We start from the raw sequence: 26,043 nt of genomic DNA on the forward strand, positions 1-26,043 counted from the left end.
TTTTTCCTTGTTTTAAGATCCAAGGGGATTGGGTCTGGACTCACCAGGAATTGGTGGGGGAAAGGAGGGGGGATAGTTAAATTCTCCTTGTTTTAAGATCCAAGGGTTTGGATCGGTGTTCACCAGGGAATTGGTGGAGGAGTCCCTCAAGGCTACCCAGGGAAGGATTATAGTACTTGGAATGGAAAGATTTTTGGGTGGAGACTGAGTTTCCCAAATGAGACAAACTATTTGGGTGATGGCAGCATATTGATCTAAGCTGGTAAATAAGCTTAGGGGGCTTTCATGCGGGTCCCCACATCTGTACCCTTGAGTTCAGAGTGGGGAAGGAACCCTGAAACACGGCTTTGTGCTTCTCTGCTGGAAAGTTAACAATAGCACCAACCTTCTGCAAAATTCAGAGTTACAAGAAAGCAGCTTGATTTTTGCTCTTGGAGCTGAGCTTCTCCCAGCCCATGCAGGTCACATGTGTTTCTGTAAAGCAGCTGCCCTGACTACTGGCTTCAATGGAGTTTATGAGTCCAGCTACAGGGAACCTATTGAGCATACTCAAAACTGCTACACCCAGTTTCAAAACTTGGGGGTGTGCAATGCTAATTGTGCATCTGCCTAGCAATAGTGCCCCAGACAAAATGTATTCCTCTCCCCCTTTGCTCTAGATCTTTTACAGAGATATCTCCCTATTTGGCACGTGGGTTACACTCAGAGTCTGACAGCTGAATCCCAAGGCTCCACTGGAGACAGAAGAATACCCAGCTAGGGTATGGAATATTGAAGCAGGGACTGGGGTTAAAGGCCGGCTCAGACTTTTTTGCCACCCCAAGAGGTGAAGGAGGGGGGGAAAAAGCCGTGATCGGTGGCACTTAGGCGGCAGCTGAACCATGCTGCTTCATTCCTCAGTGGCAATTCAGTGGCGGGTCCTTCAGTCTGAGAGGGACTGAGGGACCCGCCACCAAATTGCCGCTGAAAACCCGGACGTGCCGCCCCTTCCCATTGGCCACCCTAAGTACCTGCTTCGTTCACTGGTGCCTGGAGCCGGCCCTGCTGGGGTTGCTGGGTGTCCTGTTTTTGACTGGAATGTTGGGTCAAAAAGGGGACCTGGCAATGTCCGGTCAGCACTAAAAGTCTGGTTACCAGAGTAACCGTGATCAGCCTCCCTGCCGAGAGAGTGGGAAGACCAGCAGCTGCTCAGCTGTTGATGGAAAGCCTCAGCTGCGTGGGTGGCCAGTAACCCAACTTTTGGGGAGGCTAGCCCCCGGTTCCTCCCACCTTGTGCCTGAAGCCTTGCCCCTCCCCCTCCTCTTCTCCCTCCTCTCCCACAGGAGTCCAGAGCACCCCCACCACGGCCCCTCTCCCCAGCACCATAAGGCCAGGGGACGATACCCCAGCCCCAGTCTGGGTGGCCGGCAGGAATGGCTGCATCACCCCCAGCCCTGGTGTGCCAGGTAGCCAGCCCTGGAGCGCCAGGTGGCAGCGCCCCCAGTGCACCGGGCGGTGCGGTCCAAGCTCCCGATGGGCACCACGGCCCCAGCACCAGCTGCCCCAAGTCCCTGCAGAAGGCAGGCAGGCCAGCACCAGCTGGCCTGGGCCAGCCAGGACAGAGCACTGGGAACTGTAGGAGGGGCCTGGCCCTGGGGCGGAGCATGGGTGGGGCATGCTAGGCTGTTTGGAGAGGCACAGCCTCCCCCTGCTTATGATAACTGCTGTCCATGCTCAGTGGCGGCTACAGGAGGCATTTCGCAGCCCGGGGCGGCAGCTCTGCTTAACTAGTGGGTCGGCCCAGGGCTGGAGAAGGGGAGTGCCCACAGGTTTGCACTGGTCCTGCGAGCAGAGCGAGCGAGAGAAGGGAAAGCTCTGAGCACACCAAAGAGTCTGTGGAAGGAAGGGGGCAAAATGCTACCTGCGGGGCGTGGATGTCGGGAGATGGCTGTTCAAAGAGCAGCTCCTGGCGCCGCTCCATTCGCCACCTGTTGGCTGCAGAGCGGTCTGGGCTCGGTGCGCCACGCAGGGCCTGTTCCCCTGAAGGGCCGGGCTAGGCCAAACTGCCAGTCTCGGCTCCCCACATGGCATTATCACTGCCCAGGTAGGAGCTCGGTTGCTCCCTGGCACCGCTCCCTGGGAACTAGAGCACCCGCTCACTCTGGGCAGCAGAAGTTGGCAGGCTCCAGTGCTTTGCAGCCAGCCGCCCCAGTTGCAGCCTAGGTAGCCCAGAAGCTGGGGACCCAGGAGCCCTTCACTGTGGGGCGCAGAGGAACCAAGCGCAGAGGCTCAGTAAACCCCTCTGGAGAAGTGAGGAGACCCCGGAACCAATATTTCTGTGTACATTTTCTGGAGCCAGCCCAGGTGAGTGAGTCACAGCTGCCGTGTATGTGTGGCTATAAACAATGGGGCAAGTTCCCCAGATGGAAGTGAGCAGCCCCCTGCCCTCACTTCCACAGACCCAGACTGGCAGAGGACTAACTGGGCGTGTTTGGGACTGTCCCTTGCCTTGGTGTTGGGGGCCTGGAGGAACTGGGAGTCAGGACTCCTGGGCTCTGTCCCTGGCTCTGGAAGAGGTGTGGGGGTAGTGGTTAGAGTAGGGGGGGCTGGGAGCCAGGACACCTGGGTTCCATCCTCTGCTCTGGGTGGGGAGTGTAGGCTCATGCGTTAGAGCATGGGGGTCTGGAGCTCAGGACTCCTGGGCTCTAGTCCCAGCTTGTCCACAGATTTTTCTGTGACTTGAGTGAGTGGCTTATGGAGAGAGAATCTCCTGTCCCCTCCACGTAACTGGTGGGGTGGGGGGAGTGTGGCGGTCCCTGGCCTGGCGGGCAGGGAAAGAAGAGTAGGGGAGAAGGCGGAGCAGGGGTGTCCAGTTTTCAGAAATTGGAAAGTTGGCAACCCTAGCAGGGACAAGTATCAGGGGGTAGCTGTGTTAGACTGTATCCACAAAAACAACAAGGAATCCGGTGGCACCTTAAAGACTAACAGGTTTATGTGGGCATAAGCTTTCATGGGTAAAATGCATCTGAAGAAGTGAGGTTTTTTACCCATGAAAGCTTATGCCCAAATAAATCTGCTGGTCTTTAAGATGCCACTGGGCTCCTTGTTGTTTTTCTAGTAGGGACAGAGACCTTGTTCCTTTGCTCCTTGTCCTGTCCTTGTTGCCTGAGCCCAGACTGCATTTTGCCGTTATTATTTATATAAAAACACCCACCAGAGACCACAGCGAAGGCCAGGGCCCCTTTGCACTGGGTGCTGCAGACAGTAAGGGCTGGTCTGCATGGGGAATTTGACCAGCAGAACTATACTTGTCTAACTTACGGCAGAAAGGGATCTAGGCGTTATAGTGGACCACAAGCTAAATATGAGTCAACAGTGTGATGCTGTTGCAAAAAAAGCAAACATGATTCTGGGATGTATTAACAGGTGTGTTGTGAGCAAGACACGAGAAGTCATTCTTCCGCTCTACTCTGCTCTGGTTAGGCCTCAGCTGGAGTATTGTGTCCAGTTCTGGGCGCCGCATTTTAAAAAAGATGTGGAGAAATTGGAAAGGGTCCAGAGAAGAGCAACAAGAATGATTAAAGGTCTTGAGAACATGACCTATGAAGGAAGGCTGAAAGAATTGGGTTTGTTTAGTTTGGAAAAGAGAAGACTGAGAGGGGACATGCTAGCAGTTTTCAGGTATTTAAAAGGGTGTCATAAGGAGGAGGGAGAAAACTTGTTCACCTTAGCCTCTAAGGATAGAACCAGAAGCAATGGGTTTAAACTGCAGCAAGGGAGGTCTAGGTTGGACATTAGGAAAAAGTTCCTAACTGTCAGGGTGGTTAAACACTGGAATAAATTGCCTAGGGAGGTTGTGGAATCTCTATCTCTGGAGACATTTAAGAGTAGGTTAGATAAATGTCTATCAGGGATGGTCTAGACAGTATTTGGTCCTGCCATGCGGGCAGGGGACTGGACTCGATGACCTCTCGAGGTCCCTTCCAGTCCTAGAATCTATGAATCTAAACTAATCCACTACAGCTAACCAGGGATAACTCCCCATGGGGACACTCTTATTCCAGTGTACGAGGGGTTTTGTCCAGTTTAGCTTATGTCACTTTGAAAATGGTGTAAACTAACCCTGACCAAGGCTCTCTCATTCCACAATAAGAGTGTCCCCATGGGGATTTAGCCCAGGATAACTGCAGTGAATCAGTTACACTGTTGTAGTTCTGCTGGTCCATTTCCCTGTGCAGATGAACCCTTAGTGAGAGGCAGCCCCTGCCAGGAGGAGTTCCCAATCTAAGCGAGGATTTTCAAAAGCACCGGAGGGATTTAGAAGCATAAGGCATTGGACACAGAGCACAATCACGCACTTCTGTTCCTAAATCCCAGAGGGACTTTGAAAATTGTCCCCTTAGACAAGACAGAATTATTGTCCCCATTTCACAGATGGGGAGCTGTGGTCCAGGGAGAGGAAGTGACACGCCCAAGGACTGTGCAGCAGAGCTGGGACTTGAATCTCAATCTCCCAGGAGTTCCACCCTGGTGCCTTAAGCATGAGCCCAGCCTTTCCCCCTAATCATACAGTGTCTCTGGAAGGAGGGATTATTTGTAGTGAAGGAAGGAGCTGGGCTGGGCTGTCTGGCTGGGACAGTTCATGGCAGGGCTAAGAACTGACAGAGCTCGGTGTGTCCCTGGCCTGGCTGGGAGTGAATAGAGGTCTGTAGGCTCAGGGCAAAGTGACTGACAGTGTCCCTAACGAGCTGGAGCAGTTACCTAGGCAAAGACTGTTACCTTACCACAGGGGCTTATTGTGCAGCACTGCTCAATGGTATCTCCCCAGGCCCCCTCCACTCTCCCACTCACAGGTTAATTCATGTTGGAAGTGAGTTTAGCACCAGTTGAATTAAGGCTTTAATTCTGAGTAAGAGTGTCCACACAGGAATTTAATGCAGTTTAATTAACCCACTTTAAATTCATACTTTTAGTTAATTCAGATTAATTTTCCTGAGCAGCCCTATAAGTTTTTATCTTTACGGCTCCAGCACCAGGAAGCAAATACAAAGAATCCAACACTGATCATTTCTAAAACCTCTTGTTTTTTAAGCCAATCTCATGATCTGGGTGGCCTGACTTGTGATTTTTGAGCGCTAGGGGTGGCAAAGCTAAGGAAAAGCCAGCTGAGAGGGAGGAAGGAGGTGAGTTATCATCTGCATGAACCTGCAGCAGAAGAGCAGAAAGAAGATGATGCTTTCCCCTCCCCCCCAATTCAGTTAATTAATTACCTGAAAGTTGAAAGCTGCCCCGAGTCGCTGTGGAAATGTGTCAGGAAGCTCAAAGCCCTGCAGAAAAGTGCTTCTCTGGATAGTTAAACACACTCACAATGGTTCAAAAACCTTGAACTAGCAACACAAAACAAAGGTACAAGAGGGAAAGAACGATTCCCAAATCCACCAGTGTCTGCAGCATGATCCAGCAACATTGCTCTGGCGCTGATTGTACCAGCAGCAGGACTTCTGTCGCTCATTGGAAAGCTCACAACATGGCCAGATTTCCCAGAGTTCGGCTCTCAATTAAGCACCTAAATGCCGTGGATAGATTTTCCAAAGCACCCAGGACCCAGTAGCTGTCAATCATTGTTCTCAAATGAGAGTTTTTATCAGCTGCTGGGTGCTGGCACTTACAGAAACCTGGCCGTCAGTCTACAATTCCTGCCAAACATCAGCTCAAACCCAGACACCAAAGCGATGTAATTGCTTCATGCAGTAACTGCTTTCCAGGGAGCCAAATACTGGCATGATGTTCTCTTGCAACCACATGGCTGCACTCTCTGGATGAGGCCAACAAACAGTTTCACCAAGCCATAGCTTGTGACTAATATTTTTTGCTTGACATTTATATTTCATCACATCCCTACAAACCCACATGACATTAAACATTCCTGCAAATTCAAAGTTGACCGTGATGCTGTTGTCAGTTCTCATGATTTCACAGCACATCTCATAATATTTGCCATTTTTCTTAAAGCCCCACTCCTGAGGTGCTGGGATTATGTGAGAATCTTGGGTTTTGTTGAAATGTGTACATTTCTAGCCCTCCTGGTTATGAAGAACACCTGGAGAACCTGACCTCCAAAAGGTCAAACACCAGAAGTCCAATAAAAGCAAACAAAATGTATAATTAAAAAAAACAACCACCTTATGAATTCTTGAGTTAATCTTGGGATTTGGAGGGGGAGGGAGGGGCTCATGATTTTTGGATACTTTGGGTTGGCAATGGAATCACTAAACAGAGCTGAGAGGACTCGGGAGCTGAGTTGTCCATATAAAGAGTCCAGGGGTAGAAATATAGGGTTTGGGTATTTTTCCCAATGTTATTCATAAGAAACTTTTTTTTCTAATAGGAAAACAAGTAGCATTTGCCCTAAGAATATTCTAGTGTCCTACAGCACTTCGGGTCACTGTGCATTGTCTAGCTGTGGCCCCAGAGAAGGTCTCTCACTTTCTGACTGCACGCCCCCTACAGTTGCTTCTGATTTCGGGAGGGTCTTTGATGTGGCTGGGCTGTGACGAGTCCTGCATTTCAGCAACTGGAGCATTAATGACATCTGCCCCGCTGCAGAGTGATCGCTGCATATGTCGGTGTCTCTTCAATCTGGGGCTGTGGATGCTTTAAGATAAACACAGTAATGTTATTTTTTTGCTAAGCCAGTTTAAAACCAGAGAAATTAAGCCAGAAAATGTCCATCTGACAACACTGCTTTATGTACCTCACGAGCAGTTCTAATGGGCATCTAGACTGGGAAACACCATCAACCTAACTTCCTACATTAACTTCTCTGAGGCATGCAGCTCAGATTTCTCGCTCCCCAGCCTCGGTCTGACCCTTTATTGCCCCCAGTTAGAAAGAGAGAGCTTTTGGGCAGAGTGTTGGCTGGAAAGCGACTTGGAGATGGGATCAAAGAAAGTGTCTCCTGTTGTTTGGTTCCTGTTGCATTCAAGGAAACACTATTTTGTAGATATTATGTAAATAAATGGGGTTGCATCTATGAACATACCTGTGTCTGTCATCACTTTCACCTCTCAATCTTACTATGCACAAGACCTAGATCAGTGGTCGGCAACCTTTCAGAAATGGTGTGCCAAGTCTTCATTTATTCACTCTAATTTAAGGTTTCGCGTGCCAGTAATACATTTTAACGTTTTTAGAAGGTCTCTTTCTATAAATCTATAATATATAACTAAACTATTGTTGTATGTAAAGTAAATAAGGTTTTAAAAATGTTTAAGAAGCTTCATTTAAAATTAAATTAAAATGCAGAGCCCTCTGGACCGGTGGCCAGGACCCCAGCAGTGTGAGTGCCACTGAAAATCAGCTTGTGTGTCGCGTTCGGCACGCGTGACATAGGTTGCCTACCCCTGACCTAGATTATTGGCTACATATTGGGTCAAAGGAGAACCAATATGTATAATATTGAGAGGGTTAAACCAGCTTCAGAATTCACAAAAATCTCTGCAAATAGTACCCTGTCCTACAGTCAATTACTAAAAATTCTAAGGGATAAATCAACATTTGTTAGCATAGAATCATAGAAGACTAGGGTTGGAAGAGACCTCAGGAGGTCATCCAGGCCAACTCCCTGCTTAAAGCAGGACCAACCCCAACTAAATCATCCCAGCCAGGACTTTGTCAAGCCTGACCTTAAAAACCTCTAAGGATGGAGATTCCACCACCTCCCTAGGTAACCCATTCCAGTGCTTCACCACCCTCCTAGTGAAATAGTTTTTCCTAATATCCAATCTAAACCTCCCCCACTGCAACTTGAGACCATTACTCCTTGTTCTGTCATCAGGTACCACTGAGAACAGTCTAGATCCATCCTCTTTGGAACCCTCCTTGAGGTAGCTGAAGGCTGCTATCAAATATGCTTCACTCTTCTCTTCTGCAGACTAAACAAGCTCAGTTCCCTCAGCCTCCCCTCATAAGTCATGTGCATCAGCCCCCTAATAATTTTTGTTGCCCTCTGCTGGATTCTCTCCAATCTGTCCACATCCTTTCTGTAGTGGTAGTGGTGGTGGGGTGTGAAAACTGGACGCAATACTCCAGATGTGGCCTCACCAGTGACGAATAGAGGGGAATAATCACTTCCTTCGATCTGCTGGCAATGCTTCTATTAATGCAGCTCTATATGCCATTAGCCTTCTTGGCAACAAGGACACACTGCTTACTCATATCCAGCTTCTCAGCCACTGTAATCCCCCCGTCCTTTTCTGCAGAACTGCTGCTTAGCCAGTTGGTCCCCAGCCTGTAGCAGTGCATGGGATTCTTCCTTTCTAAGTGCAGGACTCTGCACTTGTCCTTGTTGATCCTCATCAGATTTCTTTTGGCCCAATCCTCCAATTGTCTAGGTCCCTCTGGTGCCTAACCCATACCGTCCAGTGTATCTACCTCTTCCTTCAGCTTAGTGTCATCCGCAAACTTGCTGAGGGTGCAATCATCATCCAGATTATAATGCATGAGAACAGCCACAGTAATTCTAGGAAAACCTCTGGAAAGTGAATGAAACTCCCTCTCTTTGAGATCACTGGAGTTGTTTGTCTCAAACTTTCAGGACAAGATCTACATAGTGATGAGACCTGGTAATCAAATTTCATACTCTCTAGAATGGGTTTGTGGAGGTGTGTGTGAAAATAAGAGCGATGACAGAATGCTAACTTCAACCTTAGCTCCGAGGAGACCAGCTATGCCATCATGATAGCAGCGCACAGCTCTTCCCTTTGTGACACTGCTTTAAACACTCAAGAAAATGTTACATATTAAAAATAATAATAATACTAGGACAGAACTTCAATGACCCAAACTCCTCCCATGGATCTTTAGAGGAGGAGAAATAAAAATCCAGGGTTATTGTTCATTGCCAATATCAGCTGGAGTATGGCCAAATAATTATCATAAGGAAGCAACTGGGGGACAGAAGCTCTGTGTTAGCAGCTTTCCCTGCCACTAATATGGTACCCTGGGTGTGTGCACCACCACACAGCCACTGCTAGCAGTGTGAGACCTTGCATGCCTCACTTACACCTACATCGCATGGAGACCCATAGGGGGAAATTCTGCCCCCATTGAAGTCAATGTGAAACTCCCAGGATTTCACCCCTTGCCTGTCTTCCTTCCCCTTTGGGCGGGCGGCCCATGGTGGGGAGGGTTACCAGCAAATGGTGCTGGGGCTTCACTTATAGGATCTGTCTCACTAGAGCAGATTCCCACTTGAGTAACATTTTGGAAGTTTTCAAACCTGCCTGGGAGATTTGACTGTCCAGTTCCCAGGAGTTTTAATAGGAACTTTGAAACCTTGAACATCTCTGCATTGGTTGTTTGTTTGACTGCAGAGGCTGGTGAAGGAAATCCCCTCTGTAGCCAGATAGATTTTGAGGCCATGGGGGATTCTCCCCCTATTGCTGCGGTGTGGAGTTTGGGAAGGATATTTTCCTCTTGCCGGGATGCGTGTCTCCTGTGGGCAGGGCCTGACTGGCCAGGCTAACAGCAGATGTGGGAGGCAGGTACCTCCTCCTGGGTGGGGATCTGGGGCAGCAGCAGTGAGACCAGGGTAACAGACACAACCTGAAGACTGGGAATCCTGAGTAAATCCATGTTCCAAGCCCACGGGTCACTGCCGAGCTGGAACAGACAAATGAATCACTCTTTTCTATCACTTCACTTTGTCATTAATAAAAGCTGAGACTCACCCTGGCGCTTCCCACCCAATTCACGGAGGCATCTGGGGAGAGAATGACAGTTACACATTGTCACTTGGGTGTAAATGCCCTTAAGGGAAGGCACCTTGCTAAGCACAAATTATAACCCCCCCGGCTACCACCTCTCCCCCAGCCAGGGCAGGGCTCTCCCGTGGGCAGCACCGAGCACAATGGAGCCTGATCCTGATCAGGGTCGCTAGGGGATACCGGAGCAGAAGGATTTAATGCGGCTGTTGAAGTATTCAGTGGAAACTGTCTGTTTGGGTTTCCGCAGATCTATTTTGTCACAAACAGAGGTGGGTTTTGGCAAAAAAATTCAACATTTTGTTCAAAAAATGAGTGCCCCAAACCTGAAATATTTTGGCCAAAAGCAGAAATATTCTGATTCAAATATCACCTGGGTGCCACGTGGGACTTTTAGTGCAGTTGCCTCATGCTGATATTCTCCTCTATAGGTTGAGCTGGTTGGCTGGACTTCATCTCCCATGATACACTGCAACCAGGGTCCCTTCTCCAAGAGAGGAGATAGTGGTGCATCATGGGAGAGCATGAGACACCTGAACTACAGATCCCATGAGGCACACTTGCACCCAGGTCCCAGGGAAGGGTCTGGAACACTTTCCACTGGGAGCTTTCCCTGGGTTGTGTACTTTCCATGAAGGACGGTAAGTGGTAGCACTTTGGCTCAGTCCCCTAAGCCATGGCAATGCAGGACTGGGGTTTACAGACAAAGGGTGGTACAAAGGAACCTCAGGGACTCAGATGCATGAACCCTGGGGCCCCAAGAACTCTCTGTCCTCATCCACTTTGATCACAGGCAGTTTGTTCTTGTAACTCTTGGCCAGACAGTCTGATCTGGGATCTGTCCAGCCCCCACCGATTAACACATTTATCCCCAACCCCCACCTTTCTCCCTCATGTGCATGTGACCCCGGTAACCCCAATACTCTACAAAAGCTCTTACATTCAATATGATCTTCAGGAGTGTTGCTGGTGTCACGCTGGACTTGTTCCCTGTGGGGAGTAATAAGGACAGGGGGTATCAGTGATGCCATGTGCTCTCTGTGTGTCACCTTGGTGACACTGAGTCTGTTTTCAGAGATCCAACTGTGAGGAGATTTCTTCCCATGGCTGGTTCTCTGGCTAGGACCTTACATCTCCATTCAGCTCACACTCAGGGGAAAGGCAGCAGGCCCTACTTCTGGGTAATCAGGGAACATGGCGGCTTCACTATTTATGCAGGGAAAATCTAATAAAGATGAGACTTGAACATCCTGTTCTATTTCAGCAAAATGGCCAAGAAACCAACTAACCAAAACCCCACTAGGTCAGCACGGAGTTAAGCTTGGGGGGGAAACCGAAAATCCCTGACATCTCAGGACAGAAGTTGAAGAGAACTCGGTCGTTTTCACAAAGTTAAAACTGGGTGACATTTTTCAACAGAATTTTTTTTCATGAATAATAGTTTAACCAAAATCAAATGTTTGCTCATTTTGTTTTCTTTTGAATGGACATTTTTTTTTGTTTTGTTTCACTTTAAATTATTTTGTCAGGAAAAAAACCTTTTTTTTTAAAAAATTTTTGAACAGAATTGTTTATTTGAATTTTTTTCATTCAAATAAAACTGGAATTTTGGCCAGGTCTGCTCACAGTGTAGAAAGAAGGAATGTTTATGGTTAAAGCTCAACTCTGCACAGTGTGAAAATGCAGCTTCAGACCCCACTTCTGGCCTAGTCTGCTAACCAGCTCCCATGTCCCAGGAAGGCAGGGCAGGGGTGTTTTGGGACAGAGACTGGTCATATGGCAGGAGGAGGGAGGGAGGGAATATTTGGGCCCCAGGTTGCCCCAAGTTTCATTGCTAAGTACCGCTGGCTCGCTGTCTGCCCACCATCCAGTCGGGGAGTTTGAGGGACCCCCCTGACTGGGTAGTGGCAGCTAAGGAGCCCTATAGGTGCGGGCGAAGAATGCAGGCAGGGAACATACACTGCTGGGAGTCGGGGTGAGGGCTCCCAGTACCAAAGGTCATGTGCCCCCCACCAGTTTTATTGGCAGAGTCGCTGCACTGGGAATCCAGTCTGGGCTGGACACTGGCAGAGCCTGGAAACTGCTCTTAGTCTCCCCATGCGCCTTTCCCTCTCTGTGTCCAGCTGGTCACTCCATGGACTCCCTGGACTCCCACCTGGTTCTCTCTGCCCCACCCCCAGGGCTGGCTTCTCTCCCTATCATATCCAGCTGGGCCAGGACCATGTAGATTTGCTGGAGTCCCTCTCAGGGCAATGTGCAGCTGATGAATCAGCTCTGAGCTCCAGTGCTGTGAGGCCGGCATGGGCCAGGCAGGGTTTAGAACAAGCGTATGGGCCCTGTGGCCCTCAGAAGGGCAGCAGTGGGCCCGGCAGGTTTCAGAAGGTGACTGGGAAGTCAGAGGGGGAGGGGAGCAGGAGTCTGGAGGAGCCCTGAGTGGCAAATGCTGGCTGCAGAGCAATGGGGAGCGACACTTAGACACTCTCTGCAGGGCCCCTGGAGAGTCTCTGTATGTGGCGGGTTGGGGAGGGTTCCCTCAAAACCCCCTGACTGGGTGATCGGCAGACAGAGAGCCAGCTGCACTTAACAGCTCCAACGAAACTGGGGGCAGCCTGGGACCCAATGAGCTGGTCCTCCTGGGCTGTGCTGCAGAGGTGACTGGCTCAGAGCCCCTTCTGCACAACATGTTGTTCACATGGACAGCGTGCTCTGAATCCTCACGGGCGTCCCTGCTGCCCGGCTCTCCCCAGCAGGTGGAGGAACGCTACAGCCGCACCGTGAACAGACCTGCACTGAAATCACAGCTGCTGTGGCACTAAACCAGCTGCATCTGATGGAGCTAACGTTGGGTGTTACCCACTGCAGCTGGATGGACTGGAGACCCTTGGTTCCCAGCCAGGCCTGGCCACTCCCAACCCCACCCTGGAAGAACAGACCCGGTTCTAGGGAACTGGCTGGGTCGGTTGGTGTCGCTTTGTGGCCGACCAACCCCAACACCCCCTGAGTGTGAAGCAGGGTCACTTTCATTATTTCAAGCACCCAAGAGTGATTTTCAAACACACTCACTCTGCTGCCAGTGAATTCAATGGGAACACGTCACTTTGGCAAACCCCTTCCTTAAAGTGTTTCCTCCTAAGCCCCAGATCCCATCCTGACCAGGAATTCATCCTTCCCTGGCCTTTTCAGAAATTCCTCCAGAACAGAGTGAAACCCCCTGCATCAGGAGAGCTGAGCTACTCAGCTGCCGGCCCTCCTGTGAGGCAGAGAGAAGGGACCCAGAAAGAAAACGAGATGGGAGAGGGAATTATCTCCTCCTACCTTTGATCCCTTGGTAGAGACGCAACTGGAAGCAGTGAGACAATGTGATCAGAGAGGAGGACACATTTTCTCATGGGCAGAGAGAGAGAGAGAGAGAGGGAGGGAAACTGAGTAAAAGGTTCCAAATTCATCATCATATTGACTCGGAGCCCCATCCCATGGCCCAGCCCAGCGCTCTCCTCCACCAGCCCCACTGACTGCCCCTGGGAGCAGTGTGGCCAAGTCTGATGATTTTAGTTGCAATCTCATGGCAATTCATGTTCTACGTAAAGCCCCAGGTCTGAGAGTCAGGGGCTTCAGTGAGAATCTCGGCTTTCATAAAAAATAAAAAGTGTAAATTTATAACCCGTGTGTTTGGGGAGAAAAGCCTGAAAATGTGACCTGAGAGACCCCTCAAAGATCAAATCCCCCAGGCAAACACAAAGACCCCACACTGGTGACTTGTTGGAAATCCCATGAGTTTTAAGCCAATCTCGAGATTGTTGGGGTGACTTGAGTACTGTGAAAGCTTGGGGCTGGGGACGCTGTGTGAGGAAAGGTTGGCAGGGTAGAGCTGTGTCCAGAGCTCTATTTTCAGAGTTGTTAGATCCTGATTCAGGAAACCACTTACACACGGGCACAGGCGTAAGGGCCCTTCCTGACTATTGGATGCCTTCCTGAACTGCAGCGTTAGCTACCTGCATGTCGATATTCCATCCAGACACACGCCGCTGTCTGAGTCCTAGATTGTGACGATCTATGGGGCAGGACCTGTCCCCTTCATTACTGATCTGTGCAGTCCTGGCACAGTGGAGGCCTGATTCCTGATTGGGGCTCCAGGGCACTACAGTAACATACCTAATAAATAATGGACAGCGCCTAGCACAGTGGGGCTCTGATCCCTGGGGCTCCAGGGTGCTACTGCAATAGAAATAATATAATCACAATGATAATCCCTTTCATCATCTCTTTGATTTTTCTCTTTAGCCAGCCTCCCAAAACCACAATTTCACTGTGTCTTTGATGATCTCTCTCAGGGGATCGTCTCTACCACGTCTGTCTGTACATTTGCTGACACTGCTTGGCCTCACTGTCATACCCACCTTTCTTTCCCAGCAGATAAAGCACCACAGCCAGAACCAGGACAGCAGGGATTGTAATTCCCAACAGGAGCTTTAGATCCAGCCCTAGGAAAGAACCTCGATGTGAATGGCCTCTTCAAGCAGCCACCGGCAAGTCCCCACGGGCTGGAGCTGGCCGAGCCCCGTGGTAACTGACCCCTAATGTCCTCATGAGCATACCTGGAAGCTCATCCCACAGTTATCTACAGAGCAATGTTATTTGCTGGTCTTTGTGAGTAAAGCTCACTGAAGTTTTTCCACATTTTGTTTGCCAAACTTTTTTTAAATCCAAACATGGTTTAACTGAAACCAAAATCTTTCTCCCAAAGTATTCACTAGCAAGGGCCTTCTTAATCTTTCCACAAAATTTTTTTTGAAATGAAAGAAAACATTTTGTTTTGTTTTGAATTGACAGTTTTATTTCATATTGGTTTTCAAAATCCAGAAATAGAAGGAGAATGTCCATTAGCTTTGAAACTGAATGAAGCAAAGCTATTAGTGTTTCTGACATTTCTGTCTCATTTTCGTTCTGAAAACCCAAAACAAATGAAAATGTCTAATTCAAATGAGGCCAAATGAAATTTTTTTGTTGAGTTCCATGAATATTTTTTCATTAAAACTTTCAAATTTTCCATAACAAGTTCTGTATAAAATAGTTTTGTTCACAATTGTTTGTGGAAATAAACCTGGATTTCCCCCCCAGCTTTAAGGGTGAGCTCCTCAAGGCAGGAAACATCCCTGTGGGATCTGCCCTGCTTCAGGGAAGCATCACTATTCAGGACAGCGCCCAGGTACTAACTTAACTTCAAACAACCATTTTAGTTCCAGCAATGGGACTGTAGCAGGTGCTTAATGTTAAGCACATACATAGGAGCTGTCCTGAATAGGGATGGTCTTGAGCACATGCTTGAGAGCTTTCCTGAATCAAGACTACAGATCCGTATGGCATGCAGAGATCTGTGCAGAGCCAGTCTACAAATACCCAGTGGAAGAGTTTTCCATCAGAAAATGCCGTTTCTTTAAAATCAAAACCTTTTAACACGGTTCTTCGGTGTTTCGGAATCTAAATGTTGCTACATTTCTGTTCCTTGCAATGTCTGAAATTTTGACTTTTCATCCTGATTTAGGATGAAAATAAAATGTGAAAAGTCAGAATTTCTCACGGGATACAAATGCCATTTGCCCTCAAGTTCTGGAGGCACATATATAATTAGTGTCTCTCTGGCAGTAGGTTGCACTGTTACACAAAGTCTAACACCATCTTTTCCTAGCCCTGGCAGTGCTGCACACAGCCATTGCCAGCATATTGTTAGGTGTTGGTTTGCTAAGTAAGAGGCTTTCGAGGCAACTGGGGAAACAGCCAGGTTTGAGCTCTGCTACGGTCAGTTTCTGGGGCTCGATTGCTGCCTGGGAACTGGACACTGGTGCTGGGCTGAAATAAATTCCTGCAACAGGTTTGCCCACATGCTGTGTGTGACACCTTTGTTCCAGGACTGGAGCACAGAGCATAAATAACTAATAACATGGACAGAATTACAGTACTTGTGAGACCAGGTGTGATGATGCATCTGGTGCCTCCTTCCAGAACAACAACAAACACAGTGAGTGCAGAGGGAGGAAATAATTCACTGACTGCCGGTTTAGCAGAGGGGGACAGTGAACTCCAGAGGAAACTTTTTTCCATCAGAAGGGTTTGGGATTGCCCCTTTGAAAGAGCCATTTTCCTGCCCTGCAAAGATGTTTTCAGGCTCAGCAATGCTGGATAAAGCCTGGGAGAGCTGCAGGGAGAATGCACTGCATTGGACTAGCCTGTCACCCTCTTGTGTTGTTGTGTTTCCTCTACAGACATTGTCATGGCAATCACACTCAGACCGGAGGTTGCCCAGCCCAGGACCCACCTTTCCCTAAATAGAGTCCCCAGAATAAAGAAACGCTTCAGGAGCATTTACCTTGGGAGGAGGAACCCCCGGCACTGCTGCTGTCGGAGTCATCACCTAGGCAATAAATACAATACACAAGAGCCATCGTCACGGTGATCACACTCAGACTGGGGTTGCCCAGCCCAGGACTCACTTTTCCTTAAATACGGTCTCCAGAATAAAGAAACGCTTCAGAAGCATTTACCTTGTGGGGGAGAACCCCCGACATCACCGCTGCTGGAGTCATCACCTAGGCAATAAATACACAAGAGATCAGAGCAGAGCATGGCCCCACTCCAGGCCCATACGCTGCCCTAACGCAGCTACACCATGGGCAATAACTGGCTGGTGGCCGTGCTGCTGAAAGGGGCCTGGGGTTAGAGTGGATCAGAAACTGAATATGAGTCAGCAGTGCAAGGTAGTTATGAAAAGGGCTAACGTTGTATGTAAGACACGGGAGGTCATTGTTCTGCTCTGCTCGGCACTGGTGAGGCCTCAGCTGGAGTACAGGGTCCAGTTCTGGGTGTGACACTTTAGGAAAGTTGTGTAGAAGTTGGAGAGTCCAGAGAAGAGCAACAAAAATGATCAAAGGTTTAGAAAACCTGATCTAAGAGGAAAAGTTAAAAACACTGGGCGTGGTTTGTCTTGAGAAAAGAAGCCTGAGGGGGGAACCTGATAACAGTCTCTAAATATGCTCAGGGTTAGGGTTATGATGGTGATCAATTGTTCTCAGTCCCACTGAAGGTAGAAAAAGAAGTAATGGGCTTAATCTGCAGCAAGGGAGGATTAGGTTAGATGGTAAGAAAAGCTTTCTAACTACAGGTTGTGGAATCTCCACCACTGGAGATTTTTAAGAGCAGGTTAGACAAACACCTGTCGGGAATGGTCTAGATAATACTTAGTCCTGCCATGAGTGCAGGGCACAGGACTAGATGATCTCTCGAGGTCCCTTCCAGTCCTACGATTCTATGATTCTATTGGGCTAGTGAAGCTCTGGAATAGCCTTCCAAGGGAGGTTGTGGAATCCCTGTAATTGGAGGTTTTTGAAAACAGATTGGACAAACTCCTATCAGGGATGGTCCAGGTTTACTTGGTCCTGCCTCAGTGCAGAGGGCTTGTCTTGATGGAATCTTGAGGTCCCTTCAAGCCCAACATTTCTATAATGTCCCTGAGCACATCTGCCAGGGCTGAGCACTCTGAGCTGAGCTGAGTGAAAATCAGGGGGGTTCCCTGTGTCAAATTTTGAACAAAGATGTTTTGTTAGAAATTTTTCATTTCAGTTGTTGATGAATGTGGATTTGCAGGGGGTTATTATTTAACTTTAGTTCTCACTCTGCCATTCATCCTTCTCCCCACTCCGCCACTTGTGTGATGCTGAGCTGCTGGGCAGGGCTGAGCTGACACACACACACACACACACACACACACACACACACACACACACACACACACACACACACACACACACACACACACACACACACACACCCCTTACCAGTGAGGCTGAGGTGCCTGGCAGGGCTGAGCTGGGATCTGTTCACCTGGTTGTCACTGTCCTTGATCTCGTACCCACAGGAGTAATTCCCAGAGCTGCCGCCGGACACCACATGGTTATAATCGTAGATGGCCTTCTCTGAAATCTGCTGGGATGAAACCTCCTCCCCGTCCTTGCAGAAGATGACACGGGTGGCCATGAACTGGGAGAACACGGAGCACTTGAACTGCATGGAGTCCCCTGGCCGGGCAAACATCTGGCTCAGGTAGAGGGTGGGGGCAGGGAGAGCGCCTGGGAAGGGGAATGGGTCAGAGCTGTCAGTGGGGCATTGGTGGTACCCAGCGCTGTTAATGGGGCAGGAGGTAAATGGCAGGTGGGTCTGTACCATGTCTCAGATGGAGGCTCTGATTCCAGCCCAGCTGTGCAGACAGGGGGATGGGCTCTCTCTTGTGACCGGAAGCTTTATTAAGTGGGATTATTTGGGTTGCTGAAGAGTCAGAGGTTCAGGCGGGCTGGGCTCCCATTGTCGGGTGCTGCTCACTCTCCTAGAACAAGGGGCCCCAGCTGGGGCAGTATGGCTGGGAGAGAGGCGACAACTCAGCGTGGCAGGCCCCTGGCCATTAAGGGCTGTCTAGGGCCTGGCCAACATCTTGGTCTGCCCCCACAGCCCATGTAGTGAAGGCCAGTCTCTGCCCCAGGGAGCTCAGCAGCCGATAGCCAAGCAGCTGTTTCCAGGGCCTAACCCCTCTGGTGTCTGCTCTAACATCCTCTCTGTCCTTGTGACCCTCCCACCCCCCAGGCCCCAGCTGGCAGCGGAGGCACAGGAGGCAATTCCAGGCCCAGGCTAAGGGAGGGTCCTGGAGCAGCGGCAGGGACCAGATCGCTCTTTCCCGGGAATTGCCAGGGCGATGAGGCCCAGCTCTGAATTCGCTGGGGAATTGTTGCTGCCGCTGGGTAGGTCAATATCTACCCACCACCTTCCCCACCCCAGCAGTGCCCCCTGATGCTGCCTTGGCGAGCCAGCCAGCAAAGAAACGGCTCCACCACCAGTTGCTGGGTGCAGCTCCCTTGCTTGGTTCATACGGGAGCTCAGCCTGGGTTATACAATGGTCCTTCTGGCCGTACCCTCTTGAATGTTGCCTTCCCACCCACGGCTGACTATTAACGATACTGCTGGCATTTAAGAACGAGGTGCAGGCTGAGTCTATATGAGGGCTGAGCTCCAGGGGAGAGACCTGTGACTGGGAGGGGCTGAGAGCCGGTGCAGTGAGAAACTAAATCATTTGAGGTCAGACTGAGCCGTGGCGTTCTCTGCTTCCCAGGGCCAGTGTCCCGGGGTGGGACGGGCTGTGGACGTGGCTCTCTCACCTACCTGTCACACTAGCCCCGGGTCAGAGCAGAGCTGAGAGGCAGCAGGACTGGGAGGGGTTGGTCGGATCCCTGCTCAGATCCCACACAGCCCATCTGCCCCCATGCCATTGTCGCTGGCACTGCAGTGAGGTGGAAGCATCCCAAGAAGTGATGGCTGGACAACTGGAGATGGAGGGGTAAATGCCATGGGCAGATTGGGGACAGACAGACAGACGGACTCACCGGGAGCTGAGCAGATCTCCTGGCTGCTGGGACTCAGCACTGGGAACAGAAAGGTGCCGTGTGGTTAGTGCTGGAGATAAAATCTCCCCCTTTTCTAAGGTCCCTCTTGAGGGACAAAAACTGCCTTTAATAGGTATGGAAATACATTCCTGATTTCTGTGTTGGCGAAGAAGCAAACCAGGCAGGATGTTAGATCTGGGGCGTGGCAGATTCCTCGTGCACGCAGACCTTGGCTGAGCTGGGACCAACTTTCCCTTTAGTTCTCTAGAGGGCCAGATCCTCAAACTCAGTGTTTACACTGGTCCCCATTTCTCTCCCACTAAAGAGGATTTCCTGACAGTCTGAGCTAGGGGCTGCTCTCAGTTCTGTTTCCTCCCAACCTGCTATAAAATTAGCACCAGATTCCCACATACTCACCGGGCAGCAAGAGGCACAGAGACAGGATCATCACGGTGGTGGCGGGAACAGATCAGGATGGAAACAGCCCAGCGGCTTCTGCTTTTGATGGGGTCAGGTGGGGACAATCTACAGTCACTCCCTGCTCCCACCTTCCCCCTCTGCCCTGTCTGACTTCAGCAGAAGGGAAGCTCCGGTCTCTCTCTCTCTGCTCCGATCTACCCCCGTCTGCTCCCCAGGGTTGGATTCTTCAGACAGCCCCTCTCCCTGCTCCCAGGACCCCTGGGATCTGTAGGGCTCAGGCAGCAGAAACGCCACAGCCTCTGTCTGACTTGCTCTGTCCCCTCCTCAGGTCTGATATTCGTCACCTCTTCCCGTTTCCTGCCCCACACCGCCCCCCTTCCCCGCCCTGGCCACAGCGTCTCTATTTAGGGCTGCAAGATTGAGAACCGAAGGGGCCTGGTTTGCTTGTTTGAGTCTAAACATATCACTGAGGAAACACCTCCCATCCCATCTCACTGCCTGGGGACCGAGACAGCCCCCAGCTAAAGGCACAGCTGGGCCAGGGTGAAAGGTCACTGGATGATTGGGGGGCCTGGGATGTTGGATGAGACTGAACCTTTTGGCTCCACCCTGGTCTCCAGTCCCTGGTGAGAAGGACCCAGCACCTCTAGGGGGAAATTAATTCCCTGGGCTTAAGAGGGACATAAATGACACCTGGGTCTTCTCCTGGTGTACAGGGGTGATTTTCCCCCCCAGAGAACAGCAACCAATGGACTGCACTGGCTTCCCCATCTTCTTAGTCTCCACCTGCCCCATCCTCCACACCCAGCTCCAGCCACTTCTTCCCATCCTGCCCTGACTGCCCCCGCTCCCCATTCTGAGTTCCTGAGGAATCTGCTGTCCCTGCTGAGAGATTGATACAGGACACTGCCAGGTGGGGAAGAGTACAAGACAGTTGAGAAAGAGCATCCAGAAATGACTTCTGAGCAAGTAGGGAGCCCGAATCAGTGTGACTAAGGAAGTGGAGGAACCTGGGCAAAATGTCAAAGAAACATGTGGGAAAGAAAGTCTTGTGAATAGACGTTAACACCTGTGTGGGAAGACAAACAGCAGAATTCCCCAAGGGAAATGTGTCAGGAGCAGAAGGCAGAGCAGTTTTTCATAGTAATTGATGCAGAAGTGGATTGTCCTGGGATGGTGGCTGGGCACATTTCACCCCTGGGATGGAGTCAGCTCAGCAGAGCAGCTAGACAGGGGATGTTCAGGTGAACTCAAATACTCAGGTGAGGGTCAGAGGAGCACAGTTTAAGACTCCTTGTTATAGGCAGTGCCCAGAAGACAACAGAGTGAAAAATGGTAAATATTTGTTGCAATTTATAAAAAAATTATTGTTAAAAAACCTTATGTGAAAAATATTGTTTCCCCATTTCCCCCACTCTCTTAGTGGAAAAATGGCAAAAAAAGGAGGGAGGGGAAACTAAAACCTGAAAACTTGTTAAAAATTATCTGACAAAGTGTTTTTTTAATGTACATTTTCATTTTATCTTTTAATTTTCCAATTCTGTTTTTACAACCCCCCCCCCAAAAAAAAACAGTTTTAATTTTTTTCTTTGTAAAAATAGAAACTTTGACAAAAACTCTCACTTTGAAAACTCTGTCCCTTTTAGATCATAACATTTTGGCAGCTCTAACCCAGAGTGATCCCTGGGGCTGTGGTTCAGGCTGAGCTGCTGGCACCCTTGGATGGCTGCCGGGCCCTGCTTGGAGCTCAGACAATGCTGCCCAGAAAGGGGCTGATCCAAAGCCCTTGGTGTCAATGGAAACCCTCCACTGACTTCACTGGCCTAGGTCAAACATGAATTAGTTGGGCGCAGCTCTCTGACCTATATTATACAGGAGGTCAGACTATGTGATCACACAGTGGTCCCTTCTGGCCTTAGAATCTATGAATACACCTGACAAAGGGTCTTATTCCACAATAAGAGCGTCTCCCTGGGAGTTACACCAGCAAAGCTAGAGTGGTTTAATTATAGTGGTCAAATTTCCTGTCTATAGAGAAGTCCTGGAATAAATAGCTTTTCCCATCAATGCTCTGCCTCTCCTTCTACATCCCCTGTCACTGGAGTATCTGAGCCCCTCACAGTCATTAATGAGGTTTATCCTTATAGACTCCTGAGAGGTAGGGAAGTTCACTGTCATTTCACAGATAGAGAGACTGAGACACAGAGAGAGACTAAGTGACTGAGCCCAGGGCACACGGGAGTCTACAGCTGGGTTAGGGGTTGAAACCTGGGATGTTGAGCACCAGTCCACTGCCCTTGTCACAAGATTGTCCTTCCTCCCCACAGCCCTCCCAAAAGCCTGGGTGACAATGACCAACCTGGTACTTGCCTAGAAGGCCAGTGACCATGGGCTATTTCACCCAAAGAGGGGAAGAGCCTGGATGTGATGGGACTGGGAAGGAGGCAAAAGATAGAGACACAAGCTGGGAAATCTGCCGCAGGAGATTGAATTGATCTCACAGAGTGTCCCACCCCCTATGCCTACTGAGCTAGATCCTGCCTTCCTCCACTGGCCCAAACCCCAGGGCAGCCTGGGCAGAATTAGATCCATCTCCCCAGCCCTGCAGGGGATATAGATGGAGTCAGATACTGCAGGACTAGAGAGCGACCGTCTGCTGCTCAGAAGAGGGAAGGGAGAGGAGAATTGGTTCCGTGAGCAACAGCTCCTGCTCAGTGACTCTTTGCACACACCCAGTCCAGCTGCTTCGTGCAACAGCGCTGGGAGGGAACCACAGGATGAGCTGACAGCGTCCTGAGCATCTGCAGAGTCTCCTGTACAGACACCTCTTCCCCTGCCTAGCAGTGAGCTCTCCCCAGCCTGACCCTGAGCTAGCAGCCCAGCGAGTTATTTTTGTCCTCACACATTAACCTTCCTCATTCTCGCTCTCTCTGTTCTCATGAGGTGTCCAGGGCAGTTTATTTTCATAGTCGTACATTTAAAGGCCAGAAGGGACCAATCTAGTCCATCTAGTCTGAGCAGCTGCACAGCCCAGGCCAGAGAGCCTCCCCCAGGGATCCCTGCATTGAGCTGCTAACGTCTGGCTGTGCTAGAGCATGTCTGGTAGAAAGAGACGTCTCCTCTCAGTTTAAAGACTCCAAACTGGCTCCCATTTCTAAACACTAAGGTGACTGTGGCTGATCAGTGAAAGAAGAGACCAGGGATAAGGGATAAGGGGAGCCCAACTGTCACCTGTGAGGGAGGATGTCACTAGGCTGGGGGGTGTCAGAAAAAGCCCTCAAATAAGAGGGGACCAGTGGGATGGATGGAGGGGACGGGGGTTGGGCAGAGGGAAGGGAGGGTAGAAATGGGGATGGGGAGGAGAAGAGAAGGGGGTGCAGATGGGGGAGGAGGACAGGGGATAGAAACAGGATGGGGGAGGGGAGAGGAGCAGGTTAGAAACAGGGCGGTGGGAGCCCGGACAGGGCCCAGGGGAATTGCCCTTTTTGTCCCTGGGTGACTGTGGGTCTCCCCCCCCCACATATAATTAATGCCCCCGTCTTTCCCAGCTGTCCCTGTCGTGGGGCAGGGATCCACTGGCAGGGAAAGGGGCGGCTCTTGTCAGGTGATCTCTCATGTCACATGGGATATGCTGGGACCCAAAGGGACCCTAAGAGGTCAGGGGAAGCCACTGGGAGCCGTACGGCAGAGACCCCTCCTCACCCACACCCCACTCTCCCTTCAGAGGAGGTGACCCACACCCATAGGGTGTAGGGCACGTCCTGGAGCTGAGCGGCTGTGCCAGGGTCAGTGTCTGGAGGTTTCATCCATTTCTGATTGGTGTATTTTGCAGACGTTGGTGCTGGGTTTACAGGCTTCTGCGAAGTCGCTGCATCTGTGTGTTATTGCAGGTCATTTGTGGGTGGAGCTTGGTGAATAACTGATATTTGGTCTTGTAGCAAACTGAAAACTCAGAGCAGGTATTCGGGTGGGTTCCGAAAGGTTTTGGAATTTGTCAATAAATTAGGAAAGTCTGTTTCAGGTCGTAGAAAACTTTTCACTCAGGGCAGCTTCCTAACAATGTCTGCCCCTCCCAACCTTTCTCCTGGGGTGAGGGAACTTGCCTGGGATGTGGGAGACCCACATTTGCAACCCCATTTTGGAGCAGAATGTTGAACTTAGCATGAGCATCCTCACCCCCAGGGCTTAGGCCACTCTGGGGTGGGCTGCTTTCCTGTGGAGGCTGTTCCACTTTGTATAACTACTTAAATATTAATAGGGCCTAAGAGCGAGCAAGAATGATTTTATAGACTGGGGATTGAGGAGCTCACCTGGGCAGTAGGAGCTATGGATTTAAATCCCTCCTCTGAATGAGGAAGAGAGAAGATTTGAGTCAGCGTCTCCTACCTCCTGAGTGCCTTAATCCCCAGGCTGGAGAGTCATTCTCATGCTCTTCGGCCCAAGGAATAGCAAATTGTTAGCTGCTGTGATGGGTTGGATCCCAGAAAACGCCTTGGGAACTGCCAACTGATGTGCTGGGACTACCTCTAAGCCCGTTTTCCCTGCCAGCTTGACACTTCAGAACCCTGCCTGGTTGTGTCAGACACGCTAACCTGCTACAAACACAGATCCAGGCCTGAACCACGTCCCACACAAGCTGCAGGATTAACTGAAAACAGCTTAAGAAATGTTCCTGTCTCCAACACTCGGATGCCTAGCTCCCAATGGGGTCCAAACCCCAAATAAATCTGTTTTAAGCTTTATACAGGGTAAACTCAGAAATTGTTCATCCTCTATAACATTGATAGAGAGATATGCACAGCTGTTTGCCCCCCCCCCCCATCCCAGGTATCAATACATGCTCTGGGTTAATTAATTAATTAATAAGTAAAAATAATATTATTAAATACAAAAAGTAGGATTTAAGTGGTTCCAAGTAATAACAGACAGAACAAAGTGAATTACCATGCAAAATAAAATAAAACACACAAGTCTAAACCTAATACAGAACAGTAAGAAAACTGAATACAGATAGAACCTCACCCTCAGATGTTTCAATAAGCTTCTATCACAGACTGGATGCCTTCCTAGGCTGGGCACAATCCTTTCCCCGGTACATCCTTGTTCCAGCTCAGATGGTAGCAAGATTTCTCATGATTGCAGCCCCCTTTGTTCTGTTCCACCCCTTTATCTATCTTTTGCACAAGGCGGGAATCCTTGTCCCTCTCTGGGTTCCCACCCCTCCTTCTCAATGGAAAAGCGCCAGGTTAAAGATGGATTCCAGTTCAGGTGACATGATCACATGTCACTGTAAGACTCCAAGCCCACATTCCTCCCAGCCTGACTCACAGAAAGGCCTGCAAGCAAACAGAGCCATCCACAGTCAATTGTCCAGGTTGATGGGAGCCATCAGGATTGCAAACCACCATTAATGGCCCACACTTCGCATAACTACAATAGGACCTCAGGGTTATAGTTCATATTTCTAGTTTCAGATATAAGAGTGATACATTTATACAAATAGGATGACCACACTGAGTAGATTATAAGCTTTGTAATGATAGCTTACAAGAGACCTTTTGCATGAAGCATATTCCAGTTACATTATATTCATACTCATTAGCATCTTTTCATAAAATCATATAGAGTGCAATGTCACAGCTGCTATTTAGGGGTCAAACACACACTTCTGAAACAGCCTGAACAACGTATTAAAAACCTTTGCCCAGCGAAACTATTTGGATCAAATTCATGAATAGTTTTGCATTGGCCAAAATTGCATTGTTCGGTGAGTAAAGTATTCGTCCAGAAATTTTCGCCCAGCTCTACTTGGGAGAACACAAACAGTTTGTTGCTGTAGGGTTCTTTGCAAGGGCCAGGACTGCCCACAAAGTGTTTTTTTTTTTTCAAGGTTTGTAACTACTGGGGTTCCATTTTGATTTATTTTTGTAGATTCCTCCATGAGCACTTCTGGGATACTTTCCACGTGAGATTGTTATTGTAGGGTTGTCAATAAGTACTGAAGCTACTCATATGTTGGGACTGCAGGCACACTGGTTTGTTATTACTGGGTCTTTTTGTGAGCGCTGGGAACCACTTCTGCTGCTTAGTTATTGTAGGGTTGCTTGTGAGAGCTAGGGTCGCACTGTATTGTTATTGTAGGGTTGCTTATGAATGTTTGGATTGTTGTTAATAATAACAGTGAAGTGGAATGAGAATCCCCAGTTGTTTCCATGTGTAAATTGCTGCCTTGTTCAGGGTGGAACTCCCAAGGGGGGGTGACGCTGTTCTATGGGGCAGGGGAGGTGACTTCATTGTTGGGGGGAGACGTCCCTGTATTTCCAGAACAGAAACTCCTTGTCTCCCTCAAATTCATCCCTCAGGGGGTTGAGTTTTATTTTTTATTTTTTTAAATAAACCCCACTGTTGGGATAAGGTGCAGTCTGTGGGTTTGGGCCCTGCCCCCCCGAAGGTCCCCC

General features: G+C 49.5%; 1 long non-coding RNA gene across 1 annotated transcript; it reads right to left on the minus strand.

Moving 5' to 3' along the window:
- Window positions 1-4,938: 4,938 nt before the first annotated feature.
- Window positions 4,939-14,254, minus strand: LOC112060609 (uncharacterized). Its single transcript, XR_002889888.3, has 5 exons — window positions 14,141-14,254; window positions 13,059-13,083; window positions 10,684-10,733; window positions 9,711-9,742; window positions 4,939-6,633 (listed from the first exon to the last, which is right to left on the minus strand). It is a non-coding gene; the product is annotated as an uncharacterized LOC112060609 (long non-coding RNA).
- Window positions 14,255-26,043: the final 11,789 nt, after the last annotated feature.

This window comes from Chrysemys picta, chromosome 17, assembly GCF_011386835.1.
Source record: "Chrysemys picta bellii isolate R12L10 chromosome 17, ASM1138683v2, whole genome shotgun sequence".
NCBI lineage: Eukaryota > Metazoa > Chordata > Testudines > Emydidae > Chrysemys > Chrysemys picta.